We start from the raw sequence: 21,439 nt of genomic DNA on the forward strand, positions 1-21,439 counted from the left end.
AACCTGTATTTTTTCATCTGTAGGATGAGGATAACCAAAGTGCAGATCTCAGGGGTTTGGTGTCAGGAATTGATGATGTCTGCACAGAATGTGCTTGAAAGTCAGGACTCTATTGGTAGAAACTCTTTTAGCTCTTGTACTATCAATCATCAGATCCAGGTTTTTAAAAGACAAAATCTAATGTGCTTATTTTGGCGTGCCAGGCTGCTCAGGAGCTGATGTTTGCCTGCTTCTCTAATTCTTTCTCTCAATCCCCTCCCTCAAATACACGACTTTCCTCCCATCCTTGTCTGCTTATCATCATACAAAGAGGCCTTTGGGCTCCAGCCCCTGCACCTTTGCACAGGTTACCCTGCCTGACATGGAGGGCTCACCATCCACCTACTACACAGGCAATGCTTGCTGACCCTGCTGGTCTGCTCTCTAGCAGATCTCTCTGTCTTCCCTGACATGCTATGAAAAAAAAAAAACAGTGTTCCCTTTATGAGGCCAATGGTTGCAAACTCAGGGTGCACACAGATAGCACAGCTAAGTGAAGCAGGAGAAGGTGATGCAGTAGGGAGTGGTGGGGACTGTGGTGAAAAGGAGAACCCCTGCTCTGGCTAAAGGGTCAGCCACTCCCCACTGCTGCCATGAGAAAATGAGCATTCAGTATTGCCAAAACTTCCATTGCTTCAAAGGAAGAAAGAAATCTACATTCTCACCTGAACTCTCCAGTCATTCATTGTTGACACCTTAAAGGATTTTTGCTTCCCAGGTGGCACTAGTGGTAAAGAACCCATCTGCCAATGCAGGAGACATAAGAGATGACAGTTTAATCCCTGGGTCAGGAAGATCTCCTGGAGGAGGAAATGGCAACCCACTCCAGTATTCTGCCTGGAGAATCCCATGGACAGAGGAGCCTGGAGGGCTACAGGCCATAGGGTCACAAAGAGTCAGACAGGATTGAAACAACTCAGCACACACGCCAAAAGTTTATTAATGCTATAACTTTGGGCCAGACAACACTCTCTGGGGACCAAATGGCTAACTGTATGCAGACCTTGGCTCTTGAGTCACCAGACTTAGGGATTTCCTTACAGGTGCACCCCTCCATTCTTTGCCTATAATTGTTAGCACACCTGCTTCTCCAAGAAGGACAAGGAGTATGCTGGGAGTGCTTTGTCTTTCCCATGCCTGCAGTGAGTGGCTCAAAAAAGCATCTCAGAGAAGTTTACATTGACGTTTCCTGAGTCTGAAAGACCGGGTAGGGTCTGCAGGTGGGAGGTCATTCCAGGGAGGTCAAAGAATCAAGGAGTTTCCATTCCAAATGTCCCTCTTCCTAAAGAGAAAAGATGTTATAGATATCATAAGCCTTGGTCCCATCACTTCATGGGAAATAGATGGGGAAACAGTGGAAACAGTGTCAGACTTTATTTTGGGGGGGCTCCAAAATTACTGCAGATGGTGATTACAGCCATGAAATGAAAAGACGCTTACTCCTTGGAAGAAAAGTTATGACCAACCTAGATAGCATATTGAAAAGCAGAGACATTACTTTGCCGACTAAGGTCCATCTAGTCAAGGCTATGGTTTTTCCTGTGGTCATGTATGGATGTGAGAGTTGAACTGTGAAGAAAGCTGAGTGCCGAAGAATTGATGTTTTTGAACTGTGGTATTGGAGAAGACTCTTGAGAGTCCCTTGGACTGCAAGGAGATCCACCCAGTCCATTCTGAAGGAGATCAGCCCTGGGATTTCTTTGGAAGGAATGATGCTGAAGCTGAAACTCCAGTAATTTGGCCACCTTATGCAAAGAATTGACTCATTGGAAAAGACTGATGCTGGGAGGGATTGGAGGCAGGAGGAGAAGGGGACGACAGGGATGAGATGGCTGGATGGCATCACCGACTCGATGGACATGAGTCTGAGTGAACTCCGGGAGTTGGTGATGGACAGGGAGGCCTGGCGTGCTGCGGTTCATGGGGTCGCAAAGAGTTGGACACGACTGAGTGACTGAACTGAACTGAACTGAAGGCTTGGTCAGTATCTGACTTCCTTAGAACTGTCTGGGACTCTTCCTTCAAAGTCTACTCCATGATTAGCAACACTGGAGTCAACCCTGAAAATAGAAACCTAGTCTACACAGCCTACATATAAACTCAATCTGTACCTGGCATGCAAGTGAATAACTCAATGAATGAGCTAAACCTTCTTGCCAGAACCCCAACTCAAGCGTCAGACATGCCACTGTCTTCATTTTGTTGGAAGGTGGCCAGAGACAAATGCTGGATCAGAGACATGCTGTCTCTGAAACTGTGGGCAAGAAAAAGAAAATGGTGACGACTGAAATGTGGACAACTTAGAAGATGCAGCAAAAGCAATGACAGTATGTGTTTTTACCTTTTTGAATGCCCACAGTCTTTGATCTGATGAGGTCCTTACTTCAAGGGATGAAAAGTGAAAGTGTTAATCATTTCATTACATCCAACTCTTTGTGACCCCACGGACTGTAGCCTGCCAGGCTCCTCTGTCCAACAGATTCTCCAGGCGAGAATACTGGAGTGGGTATTCCCTTCTTCAGGGCATCTTCCCAACCCAGGATTGAACCCAGGTCACTTGCAATGCAGGTAGATTCATTTACCCTCTGAGCCACTTAGGGAATAATCATGCATAAATGCTTGGCTTTAAGTATAGTCATTGCAGCTTTGTTTACAATGTTGAAAAAATATAGGAATTGTTACATGAGCAGTAATAGAGGATTTGCTATTATTAGTATTTATTAATTAATAAACTATTATTAATAATAATAATTTATGAATGACTATTATTGCTATGTACTTGGAATGTTGGGTTCCTTTTATCACTTAACCATAATGTTCTATCCATCTTACAGATGAGGACTCTGAGACACAAGAGTGTTTAAATAACTGGTCCAAATCACACAGCACAGGCATTTGAACTCAGTACTTATCTAATACCAGAGCTTAAGCAGGGTCTTCCCCTTCTCCTATAAATAACTGACATCCATTGTGGTCACTGTGAAGTCACCAAAATTATAATCTAGGAGAATATAGGATGATACAGACTAGAATGCTATAAGGTGGAAAAAGCAGATTACAATAAAAGCTCATCTTGCTCTGGCCTCTAGGAAAATATCACAATCTAGCAGACACTGCTCCCTCACTGAAGAAGGATTTGAAGTAAGAAGAAAGACTATCTCACAAAAATCACTGCATGTCAGTGCCAGATACAAGGAGTACCTCTAGCATCTTTCCATTTGTTCCTGTGCTTCTCACCCTGTGTCTCGTTTACTTGTCTCTTGCAAACCACCTTCTTCTGTAATCCCACCTCAGTGTAACCCAGCTGGGGCCTGAAATTCCCCCTTGTCCACTTAGCTAGGGCTAGAGTTCTCTAACAACTGATCCACAAAACAGTAAATGGCCTGGAGGAAAGCACTGTCCATCTAAGAAACAATTCTTTTTTGTAACTAAAAACCAAAAATATGTGGCAAAAAGATGGGAAAGACCCACATCAAGGTATTAACAGTGTTTAAATACACATTTTTCTGCTTATGTTTGCTTCTCTATGCATTCTAAGTTTTCTACAGCAGATATAAATTATAGCTGAACAGCAGACTGCACCGGAAAGTCGCTGCATGTAGAGCAAGACCTCACCTGTATTGATGGGACTTCCCTGGGGGTCCAGTGATTAAGTCTGTGTCTTCCAATGCATGGGAAGCAGGTTCCATCCATGGCTGGGGAGCTAAGATTCCATGTGCCTTGCAGCAAAAAAAAAAAAAAAAAAAAAACATGAAACAAGCAATATTGTAACAAATTCAAGTTTTAAAAGACTTTTAAAAATGGTTCAAATGAAAAAAAAATCTCTAAAAAAAAAACACTTGTATTGATGGAGATGCTAAACACACTGCACTCAGGCCCTTGCCCCATAACTATGTGCTGAGCTAACGGCTCCTAGGATAGACAAGGCAGAGAGGAGAAGAAAGGCATCAGCTACATGGAATATAAGACATCACTGCAGAAGGCAAGAGCCCGTCAAAGAGGAAACCAAAATGAAAATACATATTTCAAACAATCAGGTGGAGAATGGACAAGGAAAAGCAGGTTCGTTGCTTTGGTCTGAAAAATGGCGGTGTGGTTGCAGGTAGCGAGGAAGCAGAACAAGAAGCAAGTCTTTTCCACGCACCGAAAGGAAAGCTGAAGTGCTGCCGGGGGAGATGAAGGGATGGACAGATTGTTAGGCCCACAGAAGGTACAGAACACAGAAGAGTGAAGTCGTTGAGAGAAAGGACAGCAGTGCAATCACGGTGGAGCCGAAGAAAAGAAAAGCAACCGGAGAATAAAATACCGAGGACAAACATTTGGGCTGAAATAAAGCTGGCCCGCACATCCAGTTCAGAGTTAGGGAATGGCACCCACTGTTGTCTTATTTATCTTTCAATTCTCCCCAGATGGTACGTTGCCACGGGCCTCCCTAATCACACTCTGCTGGTGGCCTTTCTGTAGGCAAGTGTTCATCTTGTCTATCACTTGGTACTTGTTTCCCTATCACCTTGCTCACCTAGAGAATAGATAGTTCATTCCTTTTCACTAATTACTTCATTGAATTTTTTATAACTCCAACTAGACAGGAAGCTCCTGGAGACTGGAATGCTATGATGAGAGATCAGCAATTTTAAGAGGTGTCCACAAGCTTTCTAACACTCTTCAAATCCAGAGAAGGGGACTATGTGCTCTCGCCTTGAATCTGAGCTGACCCGAGTGACTGGTAGACCAGTGATAGATGTGCCTGGGCTAGGACAGAAAAGGACATTCCACCCTTTGCCTTGTTCTCTTGGGATGCTGTCTTTGGAACCCTGAGTGTCCAGGAAAGTAGCATAAGAGCAAGGCTGTCAGGAAGCTCGGGTCACACGGAATGAGCAAGCGCTGCAGCTGACAGTCCCAGTGGACGACACAGCAGAGAAGGGCCGGCATCAACCATCACACCCGTGAGCAAGGCGGTCTCAGCGGTCACTGCAGTCTCTGCCATCTCTTCCTTCTGGACGGCTCTTTGAGATCCACCCAGCTGAACCCTGCAAACGCTCAGAACCATGACAGATAATATAAAATGTCTTGTGGTTTTATGTGTGTATATGTCAGGGTGAATCTGTCATGTAGAAACAGATAACTGGAGCAGGCACTGTTGGTTCTCAACAGATACGTGTTACATTTCATTCAACAGCAGATAAGGGATGGCAACGTTGTCTTTTGATCTTTTTCTCCCTTTTTGTCTTACTCTCCATTATTTTCTGTTCTATAGTCAGACTCTCCTTATATCCTCAGTCTCTCTCTCTTTCTTTCTCTCTCTCCAAATCCACAATTGTCCCTGTGGAAAAGAGCTCCATCCAGAAAGCCAGGCTTCTCTTCATACCTATGAAGCTTTTCCCCCTCTCTTTTAGAGTGTATGTGCATGTGTGTGTATATGTGCACGTGTGTGTGTTACTTGTTCAGTCATATTCAACTCTTTGCAACTTCACGAACTGTTACCTGCCAGTCTCCCCTGTCCATGGAATTCTCCAGGCAAGCATACTGGAGTGGGTTGCCATTCCCTTCCCCAGGGGATCTTCTGACCCAGGGATTGAAGCCAGGTCTCCTGCATTGCAGAAGGAAATGGCAACCCACTCCAGTGTTCTTGCCTGGAGAATCCCAGGGACAGGGGAGACTGGTGGGTTGCCGCCCATGGGGTCGCACAGAGTCGAACACGACTGAAGCGACTTAGCAGCAGCAGCAGCAGCAGCAGCAGCAGCAGCAGCAGCTCCTGCATTGCAGGCAGATTCTTTACCGTCTGAGCCACAAGGGAAGTCCTCTTTTGGAGTAAAAGAGCCCAAATTCTTCATTAAAAAAAAAAAAAATTGTTCTCCTTCTGTTCTTTGCTGACTTTAGTCCTCCTTCCCCGATGATCTTTGAGTCTTGGGTGTACTTTTCAGGTTGTAAAGATTAGGAGCAAGCTACTCTAGCTGTGATGCTCTTAGTCATAACCTTACCCACACCTGGAAAGCACGGCTGTTTTGCCACCTTGGGATCGTCCTGTGGCTGTCCCACCTGTCAGCTGCAGAAATCCCAGCTCGCTTCCCCAGGCAGTACAGGGGGTCCGCAGGCAGCAGCCACATCAGGAGCCTGAAGGGAAAGACAGCAAGCAGGGTGGTCAGAACCGCTGTGATGAGGATGCTGAGTGCCACTTCCAAAGAGTATCTCTCATAGGAGAGATGCTCGGACGTTGTAATCTGGAGATGACTCACCTGGCCTGGAGAGGCACTGAGTGTGTCACCTGAACGGTCACCAAACAGCTGAAAAAGAATGGAAGCTGAGAGACAGGCAAAAACCAGACCAGAAGATTCCCCCGCCCCTTGGGCGCAAGGGTGTGCGGTCCATCTGCGCTGCCCCGCAAGGAGCAGCCCGCGCCGGGACCTGGAAACATCACCTGCGATAATCCCACGTGGGCGCACTCTGACTGAGACATGCGGCCGCAGGAACGCACGGGGATTCCAGCGGCGCACGGAGCTGCCCTGCAGAGAAAGGAAAAATCCACCCCCAGGAATGGCAAACACGCTGCTAAAAGGACCACGTGCAGGCTTGGCCCAGCACACCAGCAGCAGGCAAAGTAATATCATCTCAGGTCAAGGAGAAAACCCACAGCCCAAAATAGACACCCTCCCCAGTTGCCGCTGGGTCTAAAATTATACCATCGAAGATTTATTCCTTTGCACACCTCACTTTCCCTGGGGGCCAGTCTGGGTGGGGGCAGGGACCCAGGCACCCATATGTCTTCACATGAAGGTGTAAAAGGCCTGACAGCTCCGCGGAGTTATGTGGGGGCGGGAAAGGAAGGGAGGTGTTGAAAGGAGTGGAACAAGGCAAAGGAAGTGTTGGTGAGGAATACCAAAAGGAAACTTCTCCTATTTCAGAGTTTTACCCAGAAGGAAGCTAGCTGGCAGCTACATCATAAAACCAAGGCCTGAGCGATTTGCCAGTAAATCTGAACCATGCATGTAAACAATTCAAATCATTCATTCCTTGAAATGCCTTTATAATATATCTTTACGCAGAGCTGGACATGCCTCTACTTCAAATTGCTCAAAGTGTGGTGGGATAAGGGGTGGGGAGTGGCAGGCGGAGGGAGGGGGAACAAATGAGGGGCAATTAGAAAGTATCACAAGAAAAACCAGAGAAAATGTCAGACTGACACACAAAAGGAAGCTACAATCAAAGTTACCATTTCTGGGGCAAGATGTCCTCAGAAATTCAGGCAAGGCCTTTCCTGACCCTAGAAGATTAAGACATAAACAAAATAAAAACAAATAATCACTATTGATTATTTGTTATAGACCTCCAGTCTACTGTCCCAACAACCAGCTCCATCCTCTTCTATCTTTAAAGTCCTTAAAATATAGACAAGAATGTCAGAAAGGTAACCCCCCTCCTGCTTTCTTAAGCTACTTCTGGGGCAGAAAGTCAAGTACATGGATGCCATGGATGAACATTAGGTAGAGGCAAGACTCCAGATAGGGAACAGTAGAAGGATAAGAATGAAAGACAAGGAAAGAGAGCAGAGTGCTGCGAAGGATGGGTTCCTGAAAGAATGAGAAACATGTTCACACCATTTGGCCATTTATAAAGTACTGTCATTTAACCTGACCCCCAGTCCTCCCAACTTGGTGAAGAAAGGAAGTTTCAGTCCTCTTTGTATAAATGAGAACACGGTGAATGAGAGAAGTTCAGTGACTTGGCCAAAGTTACACAGTTAGGTATTTAGGGACATGGATAGGTCTCGAAAGCTGAGTCTAACTGATTAAATCCCCTATTCCTTCTACTCTAATAGTCTTTGGAGTTACTGAACCCAGGGATTCAAGAAATGTTCCTCCTGGGTCTGTTGGTAATACACTGATGATTTCTGTAACTAAGATTTCCCTTCTTAGCCTTGGTTCGTTTTTTCACTCAGCCACAACTGAATCTCAACCAGAGCCAGGCCTTGATCTAGGAGTTGAAATGCACCTACATGGGGATTTCACATAGAGGACTCCATGATGGTCAATTTCAAATGTCCCCTTTATAGGTGGATATTTGGCCAGGTGACCTCAAGTGGCCCCTGGCATCCTTTCCTAGTGACAATTGTCTAATTTCCCCAGAATATGTAAGACATCTGAAACGATGTAGATCCTATCTTTATCCACTGTTTTACTACTTGTCCTCTCTCTCTCTAGAAAATGAGGTCGTTCAGAACAAGGACCTTCTCTTATTCAAAGCTGTCTCTCCAACGCTTAAAACAATTCCTGCCCAGAATAGGTGCTTAAAAATATCTGTGCAATAAATGACACTGAAAAATCACAGAGCACTTTTTCCAGTGCCTACTATGTGTCCAAAGCAGTATGAGATGGTCCAAGGGGGCTTAAAATTTAATCAAGATTACACGTGTCTAAATAGAAAGCACATGAAGAAGATGGGATTTTAATAATGGCGGAGAAAGGACCTGGAAGAATTAAAGCCCAATTTGAAATGCCTGTACACTGTACCACTTAATGCAAGAACAAGAGCCATCTTGTGATATTAAAAGGTAACAAATTTAAAATGAATAAAAGGAAACACTTTTTTCAAACAGCATATAATCTACCTGTGGAATTCATTGCCGCAGGATATTATTGAGGCAAATAGTCTAGCAAGATTCAAGAAAGGATTAGACATTTATATGAATAGGAATAATATTGGCAGTTACACTAACTAGGTTAAAAAGTTACAAGGCATGTCCGTCCTGGGCTCCAGGGCATAACTGCTCACCAGCTGGGGCGAGGAAGGAATTTCCCCTTGTGATAGAGCATTACATAATTAGCCAGATGCACAATGGCTGGACTTTTTGCAGTCTTCTGTAACAGAGGTAGAGCCCACTGCCCAGGGGAAGTTTCTGCAGAAGTCAGACCAATGACCTCTTACCATGGTTATTTCTGTCTTCCTGTTATACAGTCCTGAATAGAAGGTAGAGAAAACACATAAATTTGGAGGGGATTTTTACCCGAACATTTTTCAACTTCGGAAAACAGAAAAGGCAAAAATAACTTTCTTCTTTTTGATGATGAAACTATCTCAGAAAATGAAATCATACTCTAGCTGTAATCTTATTAGTGGCATAGCCAACAGCTCTAGGAGGCTACCTGTGCAATTCCAAACCTCAGCAGGAGTCCTGGGAAAATCATGTATAAAGGCATCATCCATCCATCTTTCACAGCCATCTAACACTACGCCTTCTGCGTGTGCACTTAACACATATGTGTTTAATGAAAGTGCATTTTTGCAGATGTGGGAGGAAAGCTGTTCATAATGCAGTCCACTCACATTGTGAAGCTTTTCTCTTTGTTAGAGAATCAGTTACACTGCCAGGCACTTCCTTTAATTCTTATAATGCATGCATGTGAGTTCTCTAAGTCGCTTCAATAGTGTCCAACTCTTGGGCCTACAGCCTGTTGCCTGCCATGGGTCTCTCCAGGCAAGAACCTTGGAGTGGGTTGCCATGACCTCCTCCAGGATATTCCCAACCCAGGGATCGAACTTGCATCTCTGACATCGCCTGCAACGGCAGGCGGGTTCTTTACCACTAGTGCTATTTGGGAAGCCCCTTAAAATGCATATTCTCCATCCTAATGTGGAAAAACAAAAAGGCAGTTGTCAGCCATGCATTGAAATACAAGTCTCCTTAATAACATGTGATCACATTAAAGAAAAAATCAAAACTAAATTATTCATTATACTAACTTACTTTACAAATCTTAGCTATGCAGGTATAGACAAGACTCCAGAGAAATGGTATCAGTGTTTGAATGATTTAAGAAAAAATACCTCCCATATTGCGGGACAAAGAACATTCTGCAAGCCAAAACATAAAGGGTAATTTTAATTTAAATCCTCAAACCAGAAATGAACCCAAAAGTTTTCAAAGATCTCTAAATAAGAGTAGATAGATATACAATCAAATGTACATATGGTAATACGATGGGATCTTGTTACGGATTCCTCATCTCTGTGTTCACTCAATCAAAATTCGATCCACAATTAGATGAATCTGTGGATTCGGTACCCACTGCTATGGAAGGCTAATTGTACTACATCATCTTATATAAGGGGTTTGAGCATCTGCAGATTTTGGTATCCTCAGAAATCCAGGAAACTGTCCCAGATGGAGACAGAGAAACAACTATATTAGTGGTTTTTTTCTGGAGAGAGAGAATCAGAGATGGACAATAGTTATCATTAGTATTTTCAAATATGTTCTCACACTAGGTATGTTAAGAATCACTGGTCTAGGACACACCCTACAAGAAAATTCTCAAGTCATTTTGAAGTGAAGTGAAGTGGCTCAGTCGTGTCCGACTCTTTGTGACCCCACGGACTGTAGCCTACCAGGCTCCTCTGTCCATGGGATTTTCCAGGCAATAGTACTGGAGTGGATTGCCGTTTCTTTCTCCAGGCAATCTTCTCAACCTAGGGATCGAACCCAGGTCTCCCGCATTGTAGACAGACGCTTTACCATCTGTGCCACCAGGGAAGTCCTAAGTCCTAACAAGTCATTTTGGACACAATCTTTTCCATCTGTGTACAAAAGTTGCTCTCATAAGATTTGTTTCCTTACATTTGATCATTAATACTTAGATTCTCTTAGTAGAAGATCAGATACATGGGATCTAATTCCCATCCACAGGAAACACTTTAAACATTTAAGGGTTGTTTTAGACAGCTATCTGTCATTTTATTTGGTGTAGGATCAATCTTTTCAAGTTTGAATGTTTTCTCTTGGTTTAAGTTTTCCTACTTACCTTTTCATGTAATTACCATTAAGATTAGGGCTTGTCAGATTTTTGTTTATTGGTGTTGGGTTGTTTTTTGATTTGGGGTGTTTTTTTCTCTATTGTTGGTGGCTGATGTTTGTTTTTTACTTGAAATTAATCACATAGCACAAGGAATTGTATGTTGTAGAAGGTCTTTTGTCAGCTAGGATGGGGTTCAAATTTCACCCTAGAAGTATTACTTTAGATAAACCAATTCCTATGACTCTCTTTCCTCATCTGTAAATTGGAGCTATAATAAATTTGGCTTAATCTGATGAACAGATTAAAGGAGACACGACTATAAAGCATTTGCCACATTGCCTATCATATATTAAGCAGACAGTAAATTTCATCTACTTTATAACTGGATATTTTGCCTACATATTTGTAATCATTAAGAATGCATATCCTATTTCAATGTTATTATATCAGCTGCATAACAGTAAATATAAAGAAAATATTCTATACTTCCATTTCCCATATTGGTAGGTTTATATTAGGTTCTAACTATTGTAAGCAATAGTTTGATGGACATCTTCAAGCATTATCTTTTTGGTTATGAGAACAGACTCCTAGAAGTAAAATTATTTAGTCAAACGTTGTTAAAAAAAAAAAGTCAGTGGCTCTTGACACATGATCAATTGAGCTTCCAAAAGGGTTTTGCAAATGTACCCCCCTCTCAGCCATATAGAAGTGTCAGTTTCACGACCCTTTGGTGAATAACGGGAATTACTATTTACCAGTAACAAAATGAAAATAATAATAATAATGAAAAGACTCTGTACAAGCAAGCTCTGGTGTTTCCAGATCTAGGAAAGTAAATATTCTGTGAACGGTACAAATTTCCATTGCTTCAGCAGCAGCAAGTTTCCTTCCAAGTGTTTTCTCAAAGTGTTGCATATAACCTCTCAGAAACTTTTCAGCCCACAGTAACACACCTTGTAGTTTTCAGGCTGAGTGAAGTCACAGAGGGGAAGGCACAGGTTCCTGGTTTTCCTACCAGCTGTCCAGTGGTCCCATGAAAACCAGCGGTTCAACTGTCACCACTAGCATGAAGGCACAGCATGCAGGACCATTCCCAGAGGAAATGGGACCTGTTGAGACTCATATAAATATTTTCTTGCAAGGTGGAATACTGGAGACTGACACAGCCCCGTCTGACCACAAAACCTGAAAGGTGTAACCCAAGGAGGCATATCACCTGAGCCTTGAAAGGGATAATCTGAGGAGGAACAGTTGGTTTGTGCAGCTTTGCTAGAGACTAAATAATAGCTGGGTTTGTGGAAAGAGAGGAAAGAAAAGAAAGAGAATACTCTGGCCTTTGGTGATGAGTACTGCATGTGAGAGCTGAGGAATTGACAACGTTGAAATGGAAATTTTCTTACTCAAGGTGACCAAATAGAGGCTTTTTCTTCCCTTTCCACATCAGTGTCCTGCTGACTCCCTCTTTCTCTTTAAACAAATTTTGAGGAGCCCCAAGTTTCATTTGAAATCTGTGTGGGCGTTGTTCTAACAAGAAAACATCTGACCTCCCTGCTCATCCACACCAAACTCTTCAACAAGAAATCTCTTTTAAGATGCTATCACTTAGGAGGCTAGTTCAGCAGCTTCTCCTGGCTCACTCACAAGGCAATATTCACAGAAAAAGTACAAATCAGAGTTGGGCTCTTTTGACATTTATAGATGGCATAGCATTATTTGTTAAATTCCAGAACCTGGTGTCGGGTAAACAGGCTAAAAGGATTAGTGACTCCAAAGGTGGGGATCATTGGTATGGATGCCTGCACACCTGGGTATGAAATGCACCCAAAAGCAAGCAACATGGTAGAAGGGATAAAGACTCAGCCTCACATCAATACTACCTGCATGACCCTCCACAAGCAATGAACCTCTCTGGGCCTTTGTTTCTACTCTGTTAAATGGAGACAGCAACGCCTGCCTCACAGAGTTGTATCAGGAAAGTGCCAGCTCCCAATATAGGGGAGATCTTTATGTCCACGGGCTTCCCTGGTGGCTCAGAGGGTAAAGCGTCTGCCTGCAATGCCAGAGACCTGTGTTTGATCCACGGGTCGGGAAGATCCTCTGGAGAAGGAAATGGAAACCCACTCCAGGACTCTTGCCTGGAAAATTCCATGGACAGTGGAGCCTGGTAGGCTACAGCCCATGGGATCACGAAGAGTCACACACGACTGAGTGACTTCACCTTATGTCCACACAGGTGTCCACATACATATGTGAGTACATGTGTACGTGCACTTGAGTTTTTGAAAATCAATTACTCCTCTCCCTCTTTACAGCTCATAAGGTGAGTTTTGAAAAGTCAATCAAGAAAGGAAGGAGAGAAACATATTTTCCTCTCCAAGAAAAATCAATTAAATGTCAAATATGAACTGTTCCTGGGAGTAAATTTTTTTAATGGGTTAAAGTCTTGGCCATTACAGACCTCTGATATGTAATTTCTAAGAAAGGACCAGGTAATATTTTTTTTAATTAAGTGGAAGATAAAATGCTTGAACCAGTGGATCCATTCAGAAACTACTTTTTTAGCCATTTTCCGGAGCGTCCCGATTGTATCATGCCTTTTAAGAGTCCTGATTTAATAGCACTTTACTTTAAACCTTCATTTGTGAAAAGCATTGATTTATGATAGGGCTGATTAAAGCAATGGTATCTCAAGCAATAATGATTTCAATTATTGGACTTTCACCAATGGGCATTATTCTGACTTACTCTCCATTCTTTCCCCATTTTGATTCACTGTAAGAGAATAGATGTAATTTTGAAAAGTTCCCGCACAAACATAATATCAGAAAGAAAGGTATAGACAGATGGACTGCTGTACCCTTTTTGATGATGTGAGGGTGTTGCATTTTAATATGCTTTGACAAACTAGAGCCTCAGGGGGCTCCTATCCGATACCATGAGGAGTATCCAGAACTCCAAGACCACTCTAATGCCCCTGGAGCGCAGAGAAGTCAGCAATGAATGTAGTAAAGACCAACCCTCCAAGCCTAGTACCTAGAAGCACGCCTTCTCTTTTCATGAACCTGGAGAAAACAGTTAAGCCCACACTCAGATCTTTAACTCCATTTGAAACTAGCAGTGATGCAAAGCAGACCAGAGATTCCCTACTGATCTGAAAGCCTGTCCCACGGACCAGGCTGGTAAATTAAAAAGTGAAATTGGCCTGGAGTCATATGCTAGGGAATGGTGGCAACTTGGAAGGAACCCTGAGTAATGGGGGCAGCTGCTCCTATGCCTCAGCTAAGCGTCACCACGTGCAGCTGTGGCCCAAAGCCTGCCACATCTCAGGTGTCAAAAGAATCCAGAAACCCACACTGCTATGTGAAGCTGAAGTTTCTCCCTTTCTGAAGGTTAGACAAGCACTGGCCAAACAGCCCAGAGGCCAACTCTGCTCGGATTCCTAGTGGGTGCCCAAGTGGTGAATCCATCTAGTTACTAGGGGGGAAATATGCCACACCTTTTAACAGTTAACACAGTGTTTTTATTCCACTATTTCACAAACAGTTAACAGAAATATATTATGTGCGAAGAACTACATGCTGGGTGAAAGTGAAAGTGAAAGTCACTCAGTCATGTCCAAGTCTTTGCCACCCCATGGACTATACAGTCCATGGAATTCCCAGGCCAGAATACTGGAGTGGGTAGCCTATCCCTTCTCCGGGGGATCTTCCCAACCCAGGGATCGAACCCAGGTCTCCCCCTTTGCAAGAAGATTCTTTACCAGCTGAGCCACCAGGGAAGCCTGGGTACTGAGAAGCAAAAAGAGAACAGTACCTTTTATCTGCCATCAAGGAACTGACAGTCCAGCATTTATATACAGGAACTATGGAGGGCTTCCCTGGTGGCTCAGCTGGTAAAAAATCCACCTTCAATGCAGGAGACCCTGGTTCAATTCCTGGGTCGGGAAGATCCCCTGGGGAAGGGATAGGCTAACCACTCCAGTATTCTTGAGCTTCCCTGCTGGCTCAGCAGGTAAAGAATCTGCCTGCAATGCAGGAGACCTGAGCTCAGTCCCTGGGTTGGGAAGATCCCCTGGAGAAAGGAATAGCTCCGCACTCCAGTGTTCTGGCCTGGAGAATTCCATAGCCTGTACAGTTACAAAGAGTCAGACACCACTGAATGACTTTCACTTTCACTTTTCTTGGAGGATTTAGGGTTTAAAATTTTGAGAAATAACCTAACATTGGGGCTCAATCTATCACATTCCTTTTTTGTATTTAGCTCCCTTGATACCTTTTAATTAAGTTAGTTTGTCCCTACATTCTGCTTTGAAGCTTTCCTTGAATTTGAGGACTACTGCCAGGATTTCTAAAGTCCATGTTGGGTGCCTTCCCATTAAAATGCCAACAATGATTGGAAGGGAAAATTCCAATTGTACCTTGACAGTTCATTTCCATCAAATCAACTTTACAGATTTCTTACTTTGGTGCTGTTAACTGGACACTTGTATCATTTGAATCTAGCTAGTCTATGGTGCTATAGCTTTTATGAGAGCTGACCAGCAGATGCTTTATGTATTAATCCCTCTGGAAAATCACCTCAATAACTTTTTTAACTTTTGGTGGGGGGAGGGGGGAATTATAGAAATCCCAAGACACAGATGAAAGCATTTGGGTCCAACCACTAGAATTTTGCTGACTGTATAGACTGTATAGAGATTCTCCATCTTTGGCTGCAAAGATTATAATCAACCTACATCAAATCCCTTATGATTATACAGTGGAAGTGAGAAATAGATTTAAGGGCCTCGATCTGATAGATAGAGTACCTGATAAACTATGGACTGAGGTTCGTGACATTGTACAGGAGACAGGGATCAAGACCATCCCCATGGAAAAGAAATGCAAAAAAGCAAAATGGCTGTCTGGGGAGGCCTTACAAATAGCTGTGAAAAGAAGAGAAGAGAAAAGCAAAGGAAAGGAAAGATATAAGCATCTGAATGCAGAGTTCCAAATAGCAAGAAGATATAAGAAAGCCTTCCTCAGCAATCAATGCAAAGAAATAGAGGAAAAGAACAGAATGGGAAAGACTAGAGATCTCTTCAAGAAAATTAGAGATACCAAGGGAACATTTCATGCAAAGATGGGCTCAATAAAGGACAGAAATAGTATGGACCTGACAGAAGCAGAAGATATTAAGAAGAGGTGGCAAGAATACACAGAAGAACTGTACAAAAAAGACCTTCACGACCCAGATAATCACGATGGTGTGATCACTCACCTAGAGCCAGACATCCTGGAATGTGAAGTCAAGTGAGCCTTAGAAAGCATCACTACGAACAAAGCTAGTGGAGGTGATGGAATTCCAGTTGAGCTATTTCAAAGCCTGAAAGATGCTGCTGTGAAAGTGCTGCACTCAATATGCCAGCAAATTTGGGAAAACTCAACAGTGGCCACAGGACTGGAAAAGGTTTTCATTCCAACCCCAAAGAAAGGCAATGCCAAAGAATGCTCAAACTACCACACAATTGCACTCATCTCACACGCTAGTAAAGTAATGCTCAAAATTCTCCAAGCCAGGCTTCAGCAATACGTGAACTGTGAACTTCCAGATGTTCAAGCTGGTTTTAGAAAAGGCAGAGGAACCAGAGATCAAGTTGCCAACATCCGCTGGATCATGGAAAAAGCAAGACAGTTCCAGAAAAACATCTATGTCTGCTTTATTGACTATGCCAAAGCCTTTGACTGTGTGGATCACAATAAACTGTGGAAAATTCTGAAAGAGAGGGGAATACCAGACCACCTAACCTGCCTCTTGAGAAGTCTGTATGCAGGTTAGGAAGCAACAGTTAGAACTGGACATGGAACAACAGACTGGTTCCAAATAGGAAAAGGAGTACATCAAGGCTGTATATTTTCACCCTGCTTATTTAACTTATATGCAGAGTACATCATGAGAAAGGCTGGGCTGGAAGAAGCACAAGCTGGAATCAAGATTGCCAGGAGAAATATCAATAACCTCAGATATGCAGATGACACCACCTTTATGGCAGAAAGTGAAGAGGCAGTAAAAAGCCTCTTGATGAAAGTGAAAGAGGAGAGTGAAAAGGCTGGCTTAAAGCTCAACATGCAGAAAACGAAGATCATGGCATCTGGTCCCATCACTTCATGGGAAATAGATGGGGAAACAGTGGAAACAGTGTCAGACTTTATTTTGGGGGGCTCCAAAATCACTGCAGATGGTGACTGCAGCCATGAAATTAAAAGATGCTTACTCCTTGGAAGGAAAGTTATGACCAACCTAGATAGCATATTCAAAAGTAGAGACATTACTTTGTCAACAAAGGTCCATCTAGTCAAGGCTATGGTTTTTCCTGTGGTCATGTATGGATGTGAGAGTTGGACTGGGAAGAAAGCTGAGCACCAAAGAACTGATGCTTTTGAACTGTGGTGTTGGAGAAGACTCTTGAGAGTCCCTTGGACTGCAAGGAGATCCAACCAGTCCATTCTAAAGGAGATCAGTTCTGGGTGTTCTTTGGAAGGAATGATGCTGAAGCTGAAACTCCAGTACTTTGGCCACCTCATGCAAAGAGTTGAATCATTGGAAAAGACTGATGCTGGGAGGGATTGAGGGCAGGAAGAAAAGGGGACGACAGAGGATGAGATGGCTGGATGGCATCACTGACTCAATGGACGTGAGTCTCAGTGAACTCCAGGAGTAGGTGATGGACAGGGAGGCCTGGCGTGCTGCGATTCATGGATTCGCAAAGAGTCGGACACGACTGAGCGACTGAACTGAACTGAACTAGAATTTTTTCAGTTTCACATTTGAAAAATGATGTGCTTAATCGCTTTACAGAAGAAAATCAGATCAAAGTTAAGATTCTTCTTTTTAAACTTTGTAATTATTTTTCAGACTCCTCCTTGAAATGCCTTAAAGTACTTCCACTGAAATGTATATAGCTTTTCCCCTCTTTCTTTTGAATTTGCTTTGACTTTGCTAGGTTGCCTTCCATTGCCCTCTTTGATGGCACAGCCTGAAAGGAAAGTCCTCAAACATCACCGTCACTGGCATGATACAGAAACACAAAACCGGTGGGGCATGGTGCTAAGAGTCGGGCACTGCATGGATTTAAGAACAGCATTTGATACATTCTGCAGCTCAAAAACAGGCAATTACAGGAGGTGTCATTTCCTTGTTGGTTTAGAATCCCCAGTCAACCCTTTGCCTACAGATCCCATTTCCATCCTCTCTTTCTCAGCCTCTCCCCTAGCAGATCATGTACAGCTTCTCAGGGAGCACTGAACCATGGGTAGCATGCTCTGCTGGCTGTGAGTGCCAGATGTTGGGGCGCATCTGACCCTTTGTACTTGTTTAACACAGCAGGCAATTCTTACAAGGTAACTAACTTTCTTAGTTGAAGCTACTTTGCTGACTCATCTCCACACACGTTATGTGACAGATAAAGGAGAAGAGACTGAGAGAGAGGAGCTGACTTCCCCTGGTCACCTGGTTAGCACTTAGGGCTTCCTTATAGAGTGTTCGCCTCTCTGCAGCTCACTGTCATAGTACTGTAGGAACCACGTCTCAAACAGAAATTTACTTTGGCCTCACAATAAAAACTAACGTAGGATAAAAGTGTGGATGGGCTACGTTTTGTGCCAAGAACTTGCTCATCAAAGACAGAGACTCAGCAATGAGTGGGAAGCAGTCTAATCCTGATCCAATCGCCTGTTGATAATCCATCCTCCCTGAGATGATGCCCAGACAGATCACTGACTGAACGTTGCCTCGACTGTAAGTGGAGGAACTTTAGAACTTTCTTCCTAACTTTTGTCTTACAGAGGAGGAAATCGAGGCCCCTAAAATTACCTTAAAAGCTAATTCACCCCAGAGGCAGATTTCGAACCCACGATCTGATCACTGAGCTGTGTTCACTTCCATGCCTCCACCTAATTTCTGATTGCAACCTAACATGGGAGCCCAACCTGTCACATGGATTACCCATATCTTCTCTGTCATCCTTCAGGTAAGTTAATTTGTCCCTGTGCTCTGCTTTGAAGCTTGTGTTTTAATTTGAGAACTAGTCCCATGAGTACTGAAGGTCATGTAAGTTACACTCCATTAAAATCCCCAACAATCAGACAGTAGTCCTGGGACCCAGAGTTTAGCATGCAGTGACTGGCACAGTATACACATGGGCCCCAAGGGACAGAGATTGGGGAAGTCTCAGGAAAGAGGAGCAGATGATGAATGGAATCTCCATTCCCGGCTCTTGGGTCCCGCCAAGGTCTGGGCTAACACATGGAAACTGACAAGTATACAGAACAGCATATACCCATAGCTCTGACTTTTTCAAGACAAACACAGAGAAGTGGAATCATAGAGACTGAAATATTGAGGTCAGTGTCTGTACCTTTATCAGACTAGTGGGTTTTTAAGACTTCCTGTAGATATATTTAAAATAGTAGCTGTGGAGAAGGAAATGGCAACCCACTCCAGTATTCTTGCCCTGGGAATCCATGGACAGAGGAGCCTGGTGAGCTATCGTCCATGGGATCGCGGAGAGTTGGGACTGAGCAACTAACACAAACACACACTTTTCGCAGAGATTCCAGGACGAGCCGTCCTGCGCAAAACAGAACCAGTCACCCCTCACCCCCATCCAGAGGATCCTTAAGCAGCCAAGGTCAACCTAAGGGTTTCACTTTGCTTTCAAGCTTACAATAGCCTCTGGATCCTGCAGCAAATCATTATACTAGTTCAATCTCAGCACCAAATCAGGTACAATGGACTTGATACAGCGTTTTTCTCATATCAAACTCAAACCTCTGGAAATAGACTTTGGTTGCTAAAAGATAATCACAGTTATGCCATTGCCGTTAATTTGAGAAAAGATTAAATGTATTAATATTTATATGTATTTAGTCTTAATAAAAAGATAACATTATTATAGAAATAATTGAGGGTAAAGAATCTACTATGTATTTGAAAAATAAAATTTTTTTCTAGTAAAAAAAATAGTGGCTGCGGTTTATATATCTTTGCAATGACCTTGTAAATCAACAGTATTCAGTAATCTTAGCTGAAACTATAAATGGCTGCTGGACCCATTAAAGAAGAAGTAAGTTAGATCTTCTATTTTTTTAAATGTGGTCTTCCAGGAAGCTGCCTCTGGACATAAGTACAGAAAATTAACACAATAAGTAAAGCATTATAGAACAGCTATTAACTGATTACACTAATAAAAACCAAATGGGGGCCTTAATGCTACTCCTCTGGGAGAGAGGGACAGATAAAATAAACAACAGGAAAAGAATATGGAGTAAAGGAAATTGATTTTAAACAATAATAATACAGAAACCTCCCACCATGTGAAAAAAAAAAAAATCAGATCTCTAGTTTCACTTTGGAAAAGATAGAAGAAAGTTTTCACTCTGCCTTGGCAAGGCTTAAGTTTGATACTAATAAGCATGTTCTCTAGGCTAACAAATTGGAAAAGCGAAGGCGTGTGACAAGGAAGTCCTTAAATGCCAGGCACATGGCCACAAGAACTATGTACTGTATTATCAAAACGAGGAGCCCTTCTGGTACCCCTTAGTGGACGAGGAAATCTAAACATTTGGAGCCCCTGCTTCATCAAAGTGGGATGAAAGGTTGATTCCAGTGATATTTGGCATTCATGGCAAAGACCACGCCAGACAGAAGAGAAGAAACAGGTATCAGTGTCTGTCTCCTTGGGAGGTGGTGGTGGGCAGACACTGTTTAAGAATGGCACCCCTTGGGAAGCACCGACTGTTAGCTGAATCCTAAAGTCCTTGAGTGGACTTGGGGTTAACTATGTAGAAATTTATAGTAAAGGGTATCTTCTTTCCATTTTGTTACCTATAATGTGACCCAAATCCTTCCCTTCAAACCTAGCCAGAAGCCAACAGTTTGTCTCAGTAAGTGCCCACTAGTTGCCAAGTGTCTTCCAAAACCCCTTACACGTTGTCTCTCATTCCCGAATTACGTTTGCAAGGCAGGTGATGGCCCAAAATTAGAGCTGAAGAAATGAAGACTCAGGTGACTCAGAGACCAGCTCCATTCCCATCTTACAGGGACTCACCCGTCGTCCTGCCCATAGGTAACCCCGGGCAAGATCCCCGACTATCACTCTTACTCCTTTCCTCACTCTTATTTTCACACATTGTTCTAACCAGTGGAACCCAGCGAGCCAAGCCTTTTTGCATGGCATATGCAAAATCCAGGTTATTTTAACTTTTCACTGGCAAAAAGTCAGCAAATTCAAATGAAATGATAATTTCTATGTGAGAATATAGTTTAGCATTTTCTTAAAATGCAAACTTAAAAAAAATTCTTACACAAGACTCTAACTTCTAAGTTGGCAGAAAATAGCCTGGCAGTTTCATGGGAGGCTCTAAGTAAAACAATAGTGGTTTAGATGTGTTGGTCTGAGAATTGAAGGTGAACTGTCCCACAGTGAAATGTGGGTGTTTAGACTAGGTAGGTAAGTGATGAGGCTGTCTATATAGAGATAAAACACTTGTGTATTGACTTGTGTAAGACTTGTTCGGTACTGGGCAGAGAGGGCTGGGAGACATACAGTGAGACCAGTGGACAGAAGG

At 43.1% G+C, this 21,439-nt stretch overlaps 2 long non-coding RNA genes across 11 annotated transcripts in view; both read right to left on the reverse strand.

Annotated features, from left to right (window-relative positions):
* The window catches only part of LOC120875245, a 76,854-nt gene extending 74,360 nt beyond the window's left edge, over window positions 1-2,494 (reverse strand). For all 8 annotated transcript variants that reach the window (XR_005723889.1, XR_005723891.1, XR_005723888.1 and 5 more), the window contains exons 1-2: window positions 2,381-2,494; window positions 2,151-2,293 (exon numbers count right to left, since the gene is read on the reverse strand). This is a non-coding gene — a long non-coding RNA (uncharacterized LOC120875245). The remainder of the gene's footprint in view (window positions 1-2,150; window positions 2,294-2,380) is intronic.
* Window positions 2,495-2,564: 70 nt separating this feature from the next.
* Window positions 2,565-21,439, reverse strand: part of LOC120875249 — a 48,616-nt gene continuing 29,741 nt past the window's right edge. The window contains exons 2-3 of one of the 3 annotated variants that reach the window (XR_005723896.1): window positions 6,079-6,153; window positions 2,565-3,758 (exon numbers count right to left, since the gene is read on the reverse strand). This is a non-coding gene — a long non-coding RNA (uncharacterized LOC120875249). Of the gene's footprint in view, window positions 3,759-6,020; window positions 6,154-21,439 lie in introns of all 3 variants that reach the window. The other 2 variants (XR_005723897.1, XR_005723895.1) reach the window with 2 other exon arrangements.

Source organism: Oryx dammah, unplaced genomic scaffold, assembly GCF_014754425.2.
Source record: "Oryx dammah isolate SB20612 unplaced genomic scaffold, SCBI_Odam_1.1 HiC_scaffold_16, whole genome shotgun sequence".
In the NCBI taxonomy this organism is placed as follows: Eukaryota; Metazoa; Chordata; class Mammalia; order Artiodactyla; family Bovidae; genus Oryx; species Oryx dammah.